The sequence below is a fragment of the Anomaloglossus baeobatrachus genome, chromosome 1, assembly GCF_048569485.1.
Source record: "Anomaloglossus baeobatrachus isolate aAnoBae1 chromosome 1, aAnoBae1.hap1, whole genome shotgun sequence".
Classification (NCBI taxonomy): Eukaryota; Metazoa; Chordata; class Amphibia; order Anura; family Aromobatidae; genus Anomaloglossus; species Anomaloglossus baeobatrachus.
The window spans coordinates 400,722,158-400,740,024 of NC_134353.1; the positions used below are offsets into that span (position 1 = coordinate 400,722,158).

At 44.7% G+C, this 17,867-nt stretch overlaps 1 long non-coding RNA gene across 1 annotated transcript; it reads left to right on the forward strand.

Moving 5' to 3' along the window:
• Positions 1 to 5,220: 5,220 nt before the first annotated feature.
• LOC142293857 (uncharacterized) lies at positions 5,221 to 16,478 on the forward strand. The gene is made up of 3 exons (XR_012751295.1): positions 5,221 to 5,280; positions 12,434 to 12,490; positions 16,409 to 16,478. It is a non-coding gene; the product is annotated as an uncharacterized LOC142293857 (long non-coding RNA).
• The last annotated feature ends 1,389 nt before the right edge of the window (positions 16,479 to 17,867 follow it).

Here is a 17,867-nt window from a genome sequence, read left to right on the forward strand (position 1 = left end):
GAGCTGCGCATTGAGCGGTGACGTCACTCAGGTAATTTGCATCTGTGATCGCAGGTAGCCTGACCTCAGGTGGAGCTCACTGAGTTCACAGACCTGCATCTCCTAGTAGTAAAATCGCAGTTTTTTTGGCCAAGAGATGCAGATTTTGTGCTGAAATTTTTATACCATATTCATGCATCCAATCTACACCTCCTGGCAAAAAAAACGCGGTGTTTTGACGCAATTTTTATGCCGCGGTTTTTGCCACGGTTATTTTTCCGCGATTTTTGCCGCGGTTTTTTGCCAGGAGGTGTACATTTGGTGCTGAAATTGTCTGCACCAGCTTTCAGCACCAAATTTCCACCTGGTGGCAGAATTTTTTTTTTTAATTTTTGGGCGCCAAGGGATGCAAATTTGATGCAGAGATTTTTACACCATATTTCTGCATCCAATCTACCCCTCCTGGCAAAAAAATGTGGTGTTTTGACGCAATGTTTATGCCGCGGTTTTTGACGCAGTTATTTTTCTGCAATTTTTGCCGTGTTTTTTTTGCCAGGAGGTGCTCATTTGGTGCTGAAATCGTCTGCACCAGCCCCGCCACAGCCTGCTGCTGTCTGAACATGAGCGTGCATGTACCTAGAAACACATGAACGCTTCTGTCAGAAGTGTGCAGCTGTTCTGCAATGTCAGACTCGCGGGAGTTCCTCGCAAGTATGACTGCGGGGTAGAAAAAAAAGCTTGTTTTTTTTTTTAAATAAACGATTAAAAAAAAAACGCCGTGCGGTCCCCCCAGTTTTTATCCCCAGCCATGATAACGCCGGCTGGGGGCTGGTATATTCTCATCCCGCAGCCGCCCGATATTGCCGCATCTATTAGCTGTGACCATACCGGTGTGCGATACCGGCTCTTCCCGGTGGCGTGATGCGGTGCCAGTCGGGGTAATAGCAGGGGTTAATAACAGCACATAGCTTCTACTAAACCCTAGGTTGTGTGATGGTACAGGCGTCTATCAGATACCTGCATCACACTAACCTGTAAGTGACAATAAATAAACACAGACACAGAGAACAATCCTTTATTTGAAATAAAGTACAAAACACAGCCTGCTTCACCACTTTATTAAGCCCAAACACCCTGCAGCTCCGACGTAATCCATAGGACGTCCCACGCCGACACATCCAGCTCTGCTACATATCAGAGCGAACAGCCATGGAGCACGGCTGCCCGCTCTGAGTGCAGTCTATTACGGAGCCGCGATTAGCGATGACCGCAGCAGACTGTCACAGGCCGGGGTACGCGTCAGCCTGCAACCAATCACAGCTGAGAGGACGGCCGGTGGACGGGGGAAAACACGGAAAGCTGTGTGATTGCGTGCACAGCACAGGAAGTGAAAGTGCGACCCGGAAGCAGTATGCCGCCATGACACCGAGTCTTGGTAAGTATGAAACGCTCATTTATTTATAGTTATTTTCATTTTTATTAATTGCCGATTCCGGATTGTGCACCCGGGTCCGGCCCGGAGATAGCGCTGAAACCACGCGGATCCGGACGTTTACAGTCCGGGTCCGCTCAACACTATTTATGAAGGCTCTTCTGCAGGCTAGAGTGACTGCTGATAGGTCAGTTAATATAGCAATGTCTTGGAATCGCGCTGGCAGTGAGGGTGGATTGCGGGCTGCTTCCATTAACTTCTTTTTTATATGAAAAAAAAATGAATTCTCATTATGACATCTCTGGGGGTCGAGGCAGGCAATTGTTTCGGTTTAGGGAGTCTGTGTGCTCTGTCAATCATCAAATCCCGCTGTGTAGCGTGTGGTAGCAGGCCTGAGAAGTAATCTGTGAGGAATTCTTTAAGATTGTCTGTTTTAACAGATTCTGTGATGCCCCTCAGTCTGACATTATTTCTGCGCGATCTATCTTCCATATCAGCTATTTTAAGCTTCATGGCATCCAATTCTTCATCCATAGATACCACAGAGTCCACCACCTCATTGTGTGCAGTTGTTAGTTCTGCCATCTTGTCCTCCATATGGGATGTGCGGTCCCCTATTGCTGTGATATCTCTTTGCATAGACAAGAGTACACTTTGCATGTCCCTCTTAAAGGAAGCCATTAGCTCTGCCATGAGTTTCCTCATAGCATATTCTGTCATTGGCTCTGAGGAATATTCACCAGGATCCTGGTTGTTTCTCCCTGTGCTACAGCCTGAGGCCTGTGAGCCTACTGTGTGGGGGGAAGAACCCTGGGGCTAGATTTCAAAATTCACGGCCGGCTCCCCCTGTCCTGGCTGCTCCCCATCTCCCCATTGTCCTCCTGGTCTGATTCATCCTTATCTTGCACTGACAGGCAGGCCAGCCCCCCCCCCCCCCCCTCACTGCGGTAGACTCTGATTGTGACTCATTCTGCCTGCAGCTTCTGACTTGCCCAGCCTACGGGGGGTAGTATTCTTAGACGCTGTCAGGCCATGCTGTGATCTTCCAGTACCATCTTGAAATCCATCTGCTGCGGGATAGAATTGGCTAAGCTTTATGGGGTGTCTGGGGCGAGATCGTCGCTGTTTGGGCGCATGCAGGGGGTGGGACGCCGCACATGGAGTCCACCTCATCCGGTCATTTAAGTTGAGGTGCAGATCGGAAGAATACTTCCGTTGACATCAAATAACCTCTCCTCCTAAGGAAGCTTCTCTTGGCGGAGACACATGCTGAGGCTGCCCCCTTCATGCGCACCCAGCGGGACCATATCTTCTACTGGGGTGGTACCAGGGTGGTAAGAAAATCATCCAAAAATAATAAATATCCTTCAAAACAAAAAAGTTGTGTGTGAGGGCAAAGCAAGGCAGCTCCAGGAGAAGATCATTCATGGCGCCATCCCAACCTCTTATCCCAAGGAAGAAGCGGAAAACCTCCAAACCATCATCATGTCCAATGCAGGTATAGAGCGCCTCAACGTCAGCTGTGGCCATGAGCATATCAGGCTTCATAAAGACGCCGTTAACCCGGCGGAAGACATCTGTGTGTCTTTTACATATGATGGTAGGCATTCGACTAAAGGTTTTAGGTAAAGGTCGATGAATTTGCATATAGGGTCAACATGACCCTCAATAGCAGACACAAACAGACGCCCCGGTGGGTTGACGGTGTCTTTATGGATTTTGGGCAGGAGGTTAAAGTTGGAAACGCGAGGAAATCTACTAAAAAGACTTATCAACTTTTTTTTTTTATCTATAAACCCCTTTTTCCAGAGCTTTCTCCAAGGTGATATAGAGTTCCTGGGAGAAGGTTGTTAGTGGGGGCTACAAGGGAACTAATTTTAGGTTTTCTTATCCCTAAGCTGTCTTAGGGCTTCCCTTTCATATAGATCTGTTGTCCAAATCACAATATTGCCTCCCTTGTCCACTGTCTTAATAACTATGTCAGTATAACCCTGTAGTTGGTTAAAGGACATCCTTTGCATGTGTGTAAGTTTATCAAACCTACGCATACTTGAGATCTTTTCTTAGGTATTCAGTAACGAACCTGGTAAAGATGTCTATGGCAAGGCAGAGGGACAAGGGGGAAATTTCATTAACTTGGGCAATAATGAATTGGGAAACCCACCTGTGGGAGGCTCTTGTTCCCGTAGGAGATCCTGGAGGGCTTGTAAGGCCTCTTTTTCAATCGGGTCCTTCTCTTCACAAGTTAATTTTTTTGCATGTAGTTTCTTCAGAATAAGTTTCTTTGCAAATAAATTAGTGTCTTTCAGTGCCGAGAAAAAAAGTTAAATGAGTTTGTGGGTGAAAAACTGAGATGCTTAGATAGGACATGTAATTGTGCGTCCGACAGGACATGTGCTGACAAATTGATTACCTGCAATTTGTTCTTAGTGGTATCCCGTTTTTTAGGTTACGGTGCTCCCATTGGGTTTTGAAGTCCTCATTAGTAATGGGATAGGAGGGAAAAATCTACACCCTCATGCCACGGGGAATCCAGTCTTTCTCTATGTATTTTGTAAAAATGCACGATTCCACCAAAGTTGAATACGCCTCTTTAAGAGGTCTTTCTATTTGTAAATGGTGGATTGTACAGAAATATCATCACTGGTTGTGGAAGTGCAATTAAAATCAAAACCGCCACAATCCTTGCAAGCATCATCCAATTCAACGAGCCATGTTTGGTCCCGAGCTCTGAAATCCATAGTAGCCATGGAGCTCACTGTGAAAAACACAGAAACAATATATATAAGAAAATGCACCATCCAGGCCATACTGGGATTAATGAACCAAGAGTGAGGGAATACTTACTCCCGGATTCAATACCAACTCCATATGGAACATAAATAACAAGGAGGACAGAGTGTACTGTACAAAAAATATCAAAATCTTTATTGGAACAATATAATGCGATAAAAACAGGATGACAAGGTAACAAGAGTGAGGAGGGAAGATAGACACATGATATGTAATTGTTCAAGTTGCAAAGATAGATTAGTAGAAATTGTGATGCATGAGGGGTTAAGGTGTCATTATTAGAGACAAAGACATCAAGAACCACCCATTTAAAGTGCTAATCAGTACTAGTCAGAAATACCCAGTCTTCCAAAGAGGATAGAAGTCCCATAAATAAGGTTCTGTCCCCGGGAATGTCTGCATTAATGCACCTGTAAACACATACCGGTAAAGGAGGAGACTGGGAGTACTAGTTGGAACAGCCAGGCAGAGAAATGACCCCAACGTATGTTTCTCTGTAGTTAATACAGCTTACTCATAGGGAAGTAGGTTCAGTGGTTTTGCTTGAATATGAGGGAGGTATAAATAGTCTGTCATTCAGGTGGTTTGAATAACCGCGCCGCTAGAATTGCGCATGCGCGGAGCTTGTGTCAGAAATAATCCTATCCCTAAAGCGACGCATGCGCACACCACCGAGACAACGGGAGAGCAGACTACAGCCGCAAACAGCGCATGCATGGGAGCAGGTATACGTCACCATGGCTCACGCACAAATGGCATACAATCGGCCAGCACAAACCCGGAGGCGCAGCGGTCGGCGGCAGGTTCACGCGCACAGGGAAGGTAAGTATAAATTAAAGAACCCCTTAAAATGAAAAAATGAAGAAATGTAGAGGAGAAAGAAAAAAGGCAGAGGATTATTTGGGGAGGATCGGAGCACATAAATATAGCCCTGTACATTAAAGAGTATAATAGAGATCGTCATTAGGATATATAAAAACAATATCACATGTATTAATGCAATGATCTTCATACAATAGGTCGCAGTCCAGAACGGTTTTCATTGGCAAGGAGAACCGAACCAAGTCCCTCTCCAGGTAAATCCATTTTTTCTTTTTCTCTTTCTTTTTCTCCTCTCCATTCTTTCCATATAATAGAATAAAGCTGATCAGAAGGTAGGACTAGGAACCATTATATATATATGACATGACAAACTGAGACTGAGGAAAAGAAAAAGAGCAATGAGACATGTGGAAGAAAAATAATAAACCATATTGAAAATCAAAATAAAAAACAAGAAACAACCTGAACAGACGTCATGTACAACACATGGTTAAAAACTATTAAAAACAACCAATGAGATTATCTAAATATATCATGAGTACAGACATAAAAAGATATATGAGAAAGTGGAGGCCAAAGATTTTTAATTTGAATATTATAAAAAGGGGGCATAGCTGACTGACTCATTAAGACCTTTTGGAACCAGGGTGTCTAAGGTGACAATCCACCTAGATTTGTGTTTAGCAAGTGTCTTTTTGAGATTGCCCCCGTGTATTCCCCCATGAATAACATAAATCCCCCAGACACGTAGGAGTCTGGGGTCACAGTCATTGTGCGACCAGAAATGTTGCGGTATAATTTTCAAAAGGGTGGTGTCATCCACCGTCCTGGCTTGCCAATGTCCCTGACGTGCTCCATAACCCTGATGCGAAGCTCACGAGAAGTGAGACCCACATAGACTTGGGAACACGGACAGGTGGCAGAGCGCACCACATACGATGTGTCACAAGAAATATAATATTTAATTTAGTATGTGTTATTACTAGGGATGATCGAATATCCTAGTATTCGCTTTGCCGAATATCCGGCGAATACCTCGCCGCTATTCTAGTATTCGCGAATATTCGACCCCCAATATAAGTCTATGGGAAACCAGAATAATTTCATGTTGGACCTAACGGTGAGCTGTGGTGACTGAGGATGAGGCTGAAATGGATGGGAAAAGGCCGAAACCATATGGGCATAGCCTGTAGAAGGTGCCTGACTGCATTTCTGCCCCATCCCGATTAATCCAAGATGGCAGGGCGCACACCAACGCGCCGCTCGCATTCACCCTCTTCCTCTGATTTCTGTCGCATGTGCCTTGAGTCATGCGACAGAAAACTCCTCGCCAGGTCCAGCTAAGTCACACCCCCCCGGTATTTCCCGGTGTTCCCCCGGTGTCTGTACCTTTTTGCAGCGTTGATCCCCCGCGATCCCTCCTCCTTCACAATAAACGCTGGGCGCATGCGCAGAGAGCGGCTGTCAGCTCAGCTTCCTGTGTTCAGTGAGAGTTGTGCTGGCTGTACGCACACTGCTACTGTGGACCCGGGGACAGTAGGTGCAGATTCTTTGCACCCACACTCCTCACATGGAAAGTCTGCACTCCTAGAAAATGGGGGATGCGATCCCTGAGCGTGCCCCTTATATTCTAGAAGATCCAGAGTCGTCGTGGGACTTCCAAAGTGGATTACAGGGGATTTTTTTTTCTTTACAATAAATTGGTGAAAGAGGTAATGTTTTGGGGAGTGTTTTTTCCAATTTTTTTTTCTTGTCCTCTTTTTTTTTTTCTATTTTTATTACTGATAGTTGGTGATGTCGGGTATCTGATAGACGCCATGACATCACGAACTGCTGGGCTTGGTGTCAGGTGACATTACAAATGTGGTATCAACCCCATTTATTACTCCATTTGCCACTGCACCAGGGCAACGGAATGAGCTGGGGCGAAGAGCCAGGATTGGCGCATCTAATGGATGCGCCACTTCTGGGGCGGCTGCAGCTAACTATTTTTAGGCTGGGAAGGGCCAATAACTATGGACCTTCCAACCCTGAGAATACCAGACCACAGCTGTCTGCTTTACCTTGGCTGGTGAACCAATTTGGGTGGCACCCCATTTTTTTTTTAATTATTTATTTGTAATTAATTACAAAAAAAAGAGCCTGGGGGCCCTCCAAATTGGATCCCCAGCAAAGGTAAAGCTGCCAGCTATGGTCTACAGGCTGCAGCCATCTGCTTTACCTTAGCCGGCTATCAAAAATGGGGGGGAACCCACGTCGCTTTTTTTTTAATTATTTATTTTTTTGGCAAAATACAAAGCTTGGCGCCCTTTAATGCCACATGAAAATCAGTAAAGAATGCCAGCTTAGAATATGCAGGGAGGTGGGACATTATATATGTGTGTTTGCCATCGTTCTGCCTGTCTATCTATCCAGCTATGCTTTTTTATCTATCTGTCTATCCATCTATCTATCCCGCTATCCCTATCTATCCATCTATCTATCCATTATCTATCTATCCATGAATCTATCTATCTATCTATCTATCCATTATCTATCTATCTATAGCTAGCTAGCTAGATAGATAATGGATAAATGGATGGATAGATAGTGTGAGGTATCAACCGGCTGTATTACAAAGGGCCGGTATGTTTTGCAGAAGCGTGGGTGCTCTGCAATGTGAAGCTGGCTGGGACCTGTGGTTCCACAGGATTGCATTACATGCAGAGCCATGGAAGGGTGTGTGATGCTGATTACACACTCCTTACCACCTGTGGGTGTGGCTCCAGGGGTTAAAGCAATCCTGTCTCTGAACCTGGGAGGAGTGTGTCGAGGGCAGTCTAGAGAGAGACCAGCTCCAGACGTCCAGTGTGTGGACTGGAAACAAGTTAGAGCAGAGCCAGGAGCTCTGGGTGTATCAGCCTGCATGGAGGCTGATCACAAGGCTCTGATATAGAGTCTGAGGTGAGTGCGGCCAAGCCAGGCCAGGGCTGTAGGGCCGAATCTCTCCAGGAGGAGAGACAGACAGGGGTCTGCAGAGGGCCCTGGGTCCTGGAAGGAACCTTGGCTAGAGTTGTACGCTGGCAGGAGCCAGAGAGTGGGGAAGTTGCTAAACTTCTATTATGGACTTATTGTTTATGTTTGAGGGCAGTTTATGCTGAGTGTTTTTAAATAAACTGCCAGAATTTCTATGAAGAGACTGTGTACGTGTGTTGCTGAAGCTACCTCACACCGCTGCAAGCGAGTGAAACCCCCACGTTGCAGGGCGCAACGTTCACAATAGATAGATTGATGATAGATAGATAGATATTACAGCTTTTATTTGTGATGTATGTGTTTCCCCCCCAACAGTATGTGTGATAGAACAGTGACTTGGATCTGAGTTCTCTCAGGGTCACTGCTGGTCAGTGACATCACTCTTAGTTATGCTTTACAGGAGCTCTGAAGTTCTCACGAGCGGTAATGTGTTGACATCACCGACCGTGAGAAATGACCTGGAGCTACACCTGCATCATCGTTCACGGAATGAGGCTGCATTGAGCACTAGCTCACAGACGTTGCTGAATTAGTGTGCATTACGCCGGACCTTGGTATTTGGGGTGTTAATAAAGTGGTGACAGAGGGGGCTTTGTGGTGTTTTATTTCAAATAAAGGATTTTTTGGTGTGTGTTTATTTACTTTACTTACAGATTAGTGATCGCGTGTCATCGACGCTGCCATTACTAATCTTGGACTTAGTGGCAGCTATGGGCTGCTATTAACTCCTTGTTACCCCAATTTCCACTGCATCACGGCAATCGAGAAGGGCCGGTGACACGCCGACACTGTCGCATCTAATGGATGTAACATTTTCGGGGCAGCAGTGGGCTGATATTCTCGGCTGCGTGAGGGGGGGTCCGTAACCATGGCCCTCACCCTCCCCAGCCTAAGAATGCCGGCCGCTGCTGTGTGCTTACCTCGGCTGGGTATCATTTGGGGGGGACCGCACGTCGTTGTTTTAAATTATTTATTTATTTTACTACAGGATATAGACCTGCCCACCGGCGGCTGTGATTAGTTGCAGTGAGACAGCTGTCACTGAGCGTGGAAGCGTGTCTGACTGCAACCAATCATAGGCGCCGGTGGGTGGGGGAAGCAGGGAATACGAGATGGAATAATGAGTGGCCGGCATTTTCAAAAGCTGGAGAACCCGCCACAGTGTGACAGCTGTGCAGCGTCGCGCCCGTGATCGGTGAGTATAAAAGAGAGAGGGAGAGACTGACTGACCAAAATGGCCGCTGGCTTATATAGCCCCTATGACGCTGTGCGGCCAAGCCAGTCACAGTAACACCACAACAAAGATGGCTGCGGCGTTAGTGTGAGGGCAAGCAACATGAGATTTGTTCATTGGCTGGAAAAAGGCGCCAGGAAGTCAGAAATGAAAATGAAAGATTGAAGTGAATACCATATTATCCATTGCATAGCGAATACCTTGAATACCCCATTATCCATCGGATACCGAATAGTACCTAGTTATTACCATTGGATGAATGGAAAGTGGCAGATCGTAGGACATTGAACAAAAGCCAGGCAATGACCACACGGGAAGCACCCATGACTGGGAGCCCTTGATCCGACCGGATTTTGAACTTTAGCAACGTAGTGACTTCGTACAGGTTTCTAGACCTCCTAGCAGTCATGAGCAGGGGAGCATGGCAGGGGAGCCGGGGAGCAAGGCAGGGGAGCGTGACAGGTACCCTCCTGCCACTGCTGCTGTTTGGCCCGGGGTAACCTTGACGATGTCCCCTGGGTCCCCATGTCTGTCCCTGGAGAGTTGTTACGGGCTAATTGACCTAGGCAGGCTGCAGCTTCTTTCTTGGTTTGCTGCTGATCTTCCTGCCTTTCCAGCCACTCCAGTGCCTGCGGCGCCATCTTGGGTGACCTTTCCCACACTTCTGGGGGGTCTCATCTCTTCTCCTCCACCTCCCTGTATAGTTGAGGCTGAACTTGGTGACCCCTCTTGTAACCGCAAATTAATTAAGTAGCAGAGTGCACAGCCAACCTAATTAAACAAAGGGTGCAGCATCCTGTATGAAAACATGATTCAAGAAGGAGGAGAAATCTATGAGTAAAATAAGTATTCTTTATTATAGCCAAAAGCACTTATATACACACACATTAAAATTCTAAAAACATAAATAAATCTGAGACGGCCTGGAAAACCGTACGTAATGAATGAACAATGTCCCATATATGCAGTCATCTAATAATGTTACAATAAATACAAATGACAGCTGTGCCCTGAAACCTATACATCAATTATGAACCATAGTAGATGTTATTAGATTCAAAATAACTATCTAGGGATATCGATATAAGTCCCTCTGATAGTAAGATGTAGATAGCATGAAGCACAAAATGTATATTAGTGCTTCTATAGACTTATGTACACATGTGCATATAATAACAAATAATTTTTATCTGATGGAATACCAGGTTGGTACGAATTCGTAGATACCAAACATGTATAGGTTTACTTTTATCTAAGCGGTTAAAAAAATTCAAAAGTTTGTCCCAAAAAAGTGGCGCACTTTTTGTGCCATTTTTTGTGACTCATACTGTTTTAATTTTTCTGGTTATGAGGCTCAGTGATGGCTTATTTGTGGCATCTCGAGCTGACATTTTTGACTGTACCATTTTTGCACAGATCTACATTTTTTTTTTAACTTTTTTTATTTTACTAGTCCCACTTGGGGGACTATAAGGATTAGCTGTCTGATCGCTTGTTTATTTCTGCTGATCGAAGCTACAGAGCTCTGATCAGCTGAAATGCTTCTCTCCTGTTACAGCCAGCTGACTGCAGCAGGAAGTGAGTCATGATAGCGACAGGAGTCATCACATAACCCTGTGCTACCATGGCAACTATCGGTTTCCCAAGATCGCGTTACGGGGCTTCCGATGGCGGCGGGGAAAGGCAATTTCCCCACCGTGGCTATTTACATCGCGCAGTCAGTATTTGACTGAGCAGTCTAAGGAATTAACAGGCGTGGGTGGATCGCGGATTCACCCGCGCCTCTGTCAAGGCAGGAATTTGGGTGAAGACTGCTAATGGAGTCTTCGTTCGGAATAGGCAGAGACAGTGCCATATTAGCTTTATATCAGTGCCGATTTATCAATGTATAAGACAATGAACACAGACATGTTCTCTCTTTCAGCCAGCATTATCCACTGAGCTCGTGTATTGGAAGAAAACCATTTATACAGTTTGCATCTCAAACCTTGAAGCTAGAACAAGGGAGTAAGGAGTATTTCACTCCCTATTTTCTCCCAGCATATTGTTTGTTTCTTGTACATTCTTTCTGTGCGAACTGTACTGATAAGACTTTGCAGCTTCACATTCTGGCTTCATTATCTTTGGTTAACTCCTTCATGACTATACAGCTTAGAATTATATTATGGGTCTATGCGATGGCTACATAGACAGACAGATTATTATGTAACTACATCTATAATTTAATTATTTACATACACAGATATTCTTATTACATTTAAACAAACAAACTACAGCTCAGGCGACCTCCACACCTGTAGGCCACACATGTCTGCTGTTCAAATCAGATTCGCCGCTGGCTTACTGCAGCAGCCAACAGTGATTACACCAACATTGTCTAGGCCGTACCCAGTACGTCCAATGTCCGTAAGAGGTTAAGTCCCTTGTGGTCATCCCTATGTAGACTTTTTGGCACGGATACTAGGCGTAGTAAATCATGCCCTTAGAAGCACAAGTTTGTTGGTGATTTATTTTGTAAGTTTGTGCTCCTTCCTATTTTTTAATGGTAACCTGTCACCAGATTTTGGGATTATAAACTGCAGCCAATACCATTGAGCTCTTATATACAGCATTCCAGAATACTGTATATAAGAGCCCAGGCCGCCCTGTGTAACATAAAAAACACTTTTATAATACTCACCTAGGGGACGGTCTGGTCCGATGGGTGTGGCTGCTCTCCTGTGCGGGGCCTCCTCTTTCTGGTCCGACACCCCCTCTCTGCTGTGATCTCCGGCCTCCTTCTTCCTAGTCCAGTGTGAATGATGCGTCTACGTCATCCACACAAGCCGATATTGCAGTCCTGCGCAGGCGCACTTTCGTCTGCCCTGCTGAGGTCATATCAAAATACTGTAACGCGCAGTGTGAAGAAAGGTTAAAGACTGCCTGCACATGCGCACTACAATACTTTGATGTGCCTTGAGCAGGCAGATCAATGCCACCTAGTGTGCATGATGTAGGACGCGTCATGCACATGGGCCTGAGAAGAAGGAGGATGGCGATCGCCGCAGAAAGAAGGCTCCGTACTAGAGAGAGGAGGCAATGGATTTGAGATAATGATCAATAACTTAGCTAGCTATTTCATCATCAGCTGACAGTCTCATTTTTTTTCTCATTCCCAGATTCACAAGATTGGAGCCCCGAAGGGTCTGTGTGTCTCCTTCCAGAAAGCTGGGAAAGTAAGTCTGCCATCTTGTGTTTCTTCTTCCTGCTCCAGCTGTTAGACAACCAGCTGATTTACAGAGTCGGGGTTAAATGCTGTAAATTCTTCTTGCACTTTAAACCATCCAATCATAGATGCGAAAAAAACTCAAAATACCGTGTTTTTCCAAAAATAAGCCCTCCCCCAAAAATAAGCCCTAGCAGGGATTTTCAGCATTTTCGAAGCAAGGCTTAAATATAAGTCCTCCCCTGAAAGTAAGCCCTAGTCGCGGTTCAATAATGAAGTGTCCGAGCAGCTAAAAAAGTTACAGATACTGCAGGACACTTCATTATACACAGCAGGCACCCTGTAATCACACTCACCAGACGCCGAGGAGAGGATCTGCAGTGATCGCGACCCCGCACACATCAGCTCTCACACACACACACAATCAGATCTCACACGCACATCCCATCTCACACACAAACATCGGATCGTACACACAATTAGATCACACACATATTCAGATCACCCACATAATCAGATCGCACACACAAATATCGGATCACACACATAAACATCAAATCACACACACAAACATCGCATCACACACACATCGGATTGCACACATACTCACCACATCCAGCGACACCGATGTCTTCTCGCCGGCAGAATCCTGAGAGGCTGTGCGGTGGAGCGCAAGGACTTGCCGCAACAGGACCTGCGGACACATGTGACTTCCTCCCATCATTCCCTGCGACCGGAAGTGCTGGATGTGATGTGATGTGTGTGTGTGTGTGTGTGTGTGTGTGCGCGCGTGCGATCTGCTGTGTGTATCAGTGTGTCAACCAGCAGCAGGGTAGGACGGCATGCACCACCCACCGGACATCACAGGAGGACCTGGGAGCAACGCAAACGTCTGGGTCTGGTAAGTATGAGTCTCCTGGGAAGTGGGGAGCCTGCTTTTTTGGGGGGTAAACTTACCCCCCCAACCGTGTTTCTCCAAGAATAAGACCTCCTCCAAAATCAAGCCCTAGTGCTTATTTTGGGAAAGGGGGGGGGGGGCAAAAAAAATTACAAGACAGTGTCTTATTTTTGGAAAAAAACGGTAGTTGGTTCAAACTGGTTCTTCATCTGACAGCTGATTCAGAACATCTCTTAAATATAACTAAAAATGTGTTAACTCTTTCATTACTATTGATGAAAGAAACAGGATTAAATGGGAAGTATACATAAAAGCTACTGTATATCATACCTGTAATATTATAGGGTCTGTGCGACCATGAAGTCACCAAGCTTAGGCGCTATATGGGCCTATCATTATGCTCATCTACATAATTTAGAGTAGGATCATCCTGAAACTTCACCCAAAGGCCAATTATCCCTAACGTTTTGTAAGTAGTGTGTGTATATATGTGTGTGTGTGTGTGGGTGTGTGTGTGTGTTTTATGTGTATGTAAATATGTGTACCTAATTCAGAAAAAAAACAGCATTGTATTCTGCCCAATAACATTACCACCCACAATCAATACAAGTATTTTAAGAGTCCTGTTTTATAAATGCAAATGAATAAATGCAAAGTTATCTTAAAGAGCAACACTACAATGATTAGTCAAATAAATCAAGTGTTAAAATCCCCAATAAGATTACACTTAGGTCATGGTAGGCTCAATTAATTGAAAAGATTGTATTATCATCAGTGACCACATGGTGGTGTTATGGCACAGAAGTCCAAAATCACAGTCAGCTAAGTTTAAGGTGCATGTACTAATACAGATAGTCACCAGGTGGTGCTATAATAGCACAAAAATCCAATACCACCCATGTAACACAGCCTTAATGCCGCTTTACACGCTGCGAAATCGCTCAAGCGATCTCATTGTGGTCACGGAATTTGTGACGCACATCCGGCCACTTTAGCGATGTCGTTTCATGTGACACCTATAAGCGATTTTGAATTGTCGCAAAAACGTTCAAAATCGCTCATCAGTGACATGCCCCCCTATTCTCGATTATCGCTGCAGCTAGCGATGTTCCTCGTTTCTGCGGCAGCACACATCGCTGTGTGTGACACCGCAGGAACGAGACACCTCACCTTACCTGCGGCCGCCCGCAATGAGGAAGGAAGGAGGTGGGCGGGATGTAATGTCCCGCTCATTTCCGCCCCTCCGCTTCTATTTCGCGACCGCTTAGTGACGTTGCTGTGACGCTGAACGAACCGCCTCCTTAGAAAGGAGGCAGATCACCGGTCACAGCGACGTCGCTAGGCAGGTAAGTAGTGTGACGGGTCCGCGTGATGTTGTGCGCCACGGGCAGTGATTTGCCCGTGTCGCACAACCGATGGAGGCGGGTACGCACGCTAGCGATATCGGTACCGATATCACAGCGTGTAAAGCGGCCTTAAGCCTCAAAGGCTACCATTACTATTCCCCACAGAGCTGACATTCATGAATTATCGTGATCCAGACTCACCCATAAAAGGCACTTGTACCTGAATGTGTTGAGTTACCCTGACGCACCTTTCTCATCTGGCTTCCATGTGGGTGGCGCAGGGGTAAAGTGTAATTTGCATGTTTTTATATGGGGTGTCTGGAGTGAGATCGTCGCTGTTTGGGTGCGTGCAGGGGGTGGGACGCCGCACATAGAGTCCACCTCATCCGGTCATTCCATGGGAGGTGCGGCAGATGTGAAGAATACTTTCGCAGATGTCAGTGAACCCAGGCCTCCCAATAAGGAAGCTTCTTCGGCAGGGACACATGCTGGCAAGTGAAAGGGCACGACCAGGGTGGTAAGAAAATCATGCAAAAATAAAAAGAATCAGCCTAAGACTAAAGAATATGACCATGAATAGTCCTTAAAAAGATGGTCTAATGTCCCTATAGCATGCAGAGACAAAATTCATATAACAATAGATTAGATGACAGTGCATCCGTTCGGCTATCTTTAGTAATGGTAGATTGAAGAGCAAGCCAACCCGGACAAAAGAAGTTAATAGGGAAGCAGGGAAAAGGAGACATAAAAGGAAAGATGTATAAACTAAAACATGAAAAAGGATATACAATATATAATAATATATATCCTATATATCTCCAACTCTATATCAACCCCATACATCATAATTCATTTAGTAGAAAAGCAAATCCAGCGGACCGCAGGCCGTGATGAATAAAAAGTCCATTTATTGCAAACTTTAAAAATCCAAATTTTCGGTATTGGCATCCACAAAAGAACACAAGATAAGCGATGGTGCATAGTTCCATACATCATAATAGTGTATTTGGCCACTGTGGCAAATATCTAAATTTCTCAGATCATGATAGAACATTTATGAATATTAATATACATGATGGTATAGTCCACAATACAATCTTTCAATTGGCTTTAAAGTCATCCGGATTATAGTCCAGCTTTTATCATCTCACCCATCCCAAATGATCCAAAATTAATCTTATGGAAAAAAGAAATAAAACATTAGTTACAAACAAATTAAGACACACACATATGAATTAAAAATGGGATATAGAGGGAATAAAATCTTTACTTTACACCTATCATCATATTCCCACCCTCAAAGAAACGTGGAAAACTTTAATTTTTCGTTCATTCCATCCGGGGTCATAGTTCCTAATCTTACGATCCCAGGGACATTCCAGCTGCGCCAAAATTAGTTTCTTATTTCCACCCCTAGATCCTAAATAGACCTGGTCGATACCACGAATTTTCAATCCTGTGGGACCACAGTCATGGCGCAGCTTGAAATGTCGCGGGATCGTCCTCAGGGAATCCAGATCCGCAACATCACGCACCACAGTTATGTCCCTGACATGTTCCCTTGTGTGGACGCGTAGTTCCCTTGATGGTAACTCAATATAAATTAGGCTACAATCACATACTGCATAATAGATAACGTGACTTGTTCTGCATGATATGTAACTTTTGATTTTTTACTCTTTAGATCCATCCGCAGTTGACATGACGTCAAGCATTGCAAGACCACCACATCTCCAATTGCCGAGAAGAGATAGCACCCTAGGTACGTAATGGCTCTTCAGCAGCATATCCTTTAGGCGTTTTCCCCTAATAGCAGTTAAGAGTGGGCGATCAGTAAGAACGTCGTTTAAACTTGGCATGGTCATAGCATGGTCGCTCTAAGTTATGTTTGCTATTTTTGTATTAAACACTTTCGGTATTATTGCCTTTTCTACCAAAAAGTAATCTATTCTTGTGCATATCTTATGGGGGTGAGATAGGAACGTGTAATCTCTTGCTGATGGATTTCGCAGCCTCCATATGTCATACATTTATTTCATTTAGGTGAAGAAATTTTGTTAGTGGGCTGGGATTGAGTTTTTTTTTTACTTGGATGTAGTGTCCATATTCGGCCATAACGCTAAATTGAATTCTCCAACCATGATAAAGGAACCTATTTTAACCTTACATGCCTTGGTAATAATGTTCCTAATATTCTTGTACTGTCGCTTATTGGGAGCATATATATTCACTACTGTATATGGAATATTATTGACATGGCATTTTAAAATTATGAATCTGCCTAATAGATCTATAATTTGTTCAACCTGGGAAAAAGCCACTGTATCCTTTACCGCTATTGCCACCCCCCCTTCTTTCCGCTTACGGGTGCCACAATAATATGTGGGAATTTTTTATGTCTGAGCCTGAAACTGTCATCACTGTTTAAGTGGGTCTGCTGGATGCATAACATATCAGTGATCATTTGGAGGGCCTCCTTCCACAGTTCTGATCTCTTGAATGGTGAATTTAGCCCTTTAGCATTAACGGACATGAATCTAACCACCATCGAGGAAATTTACTGAGTTGCCATGGGCTGCATTGAGTACCTTATCCCAACCTTTGGGAAGGGAAGTCAAATAGAGATTAATTGCAGAAAAATATCTTAGCTTACATACTCTAGTATGAGTAACTAGACCACCTGTGCACACGTCCATCCTTCGAGAATATTGCTGCTTGCTACATAGATCATGTTATATCAACCAGGCTGTTAGTTTCTCAATCTGAAAAAAAAAAAAAAGAAACAAGTAAACCTAGAACAAACAACATAGCTCAATTGAGCTACAATACAGGGCACTAACAGGGGCTGCCTGAGCCCTTCACCCAAACTTAAACATGGTGCTGAGAAAAAAAACCTGACAAAAGCACCTGGCGATCCCAAACGGGAAAGCTCAAAAGGAAAATCAGGAAAATCAATGAGTGAAAAAAGCAAAAAAGAAAATTAAAGTTCAAGGGAGTTCTGAGGGGCAAGATGAAGAGGTCTATATTCAGACCCAGGTGCCTGGAGGGATTGGGATCCGTGGCAGGGTCGGCTCCTAGCTCCAAAAGTCCCAAAAGGAGGGTTTCAAGCAAAATAAAAGACTGACTTAGATATGGCATGAAGG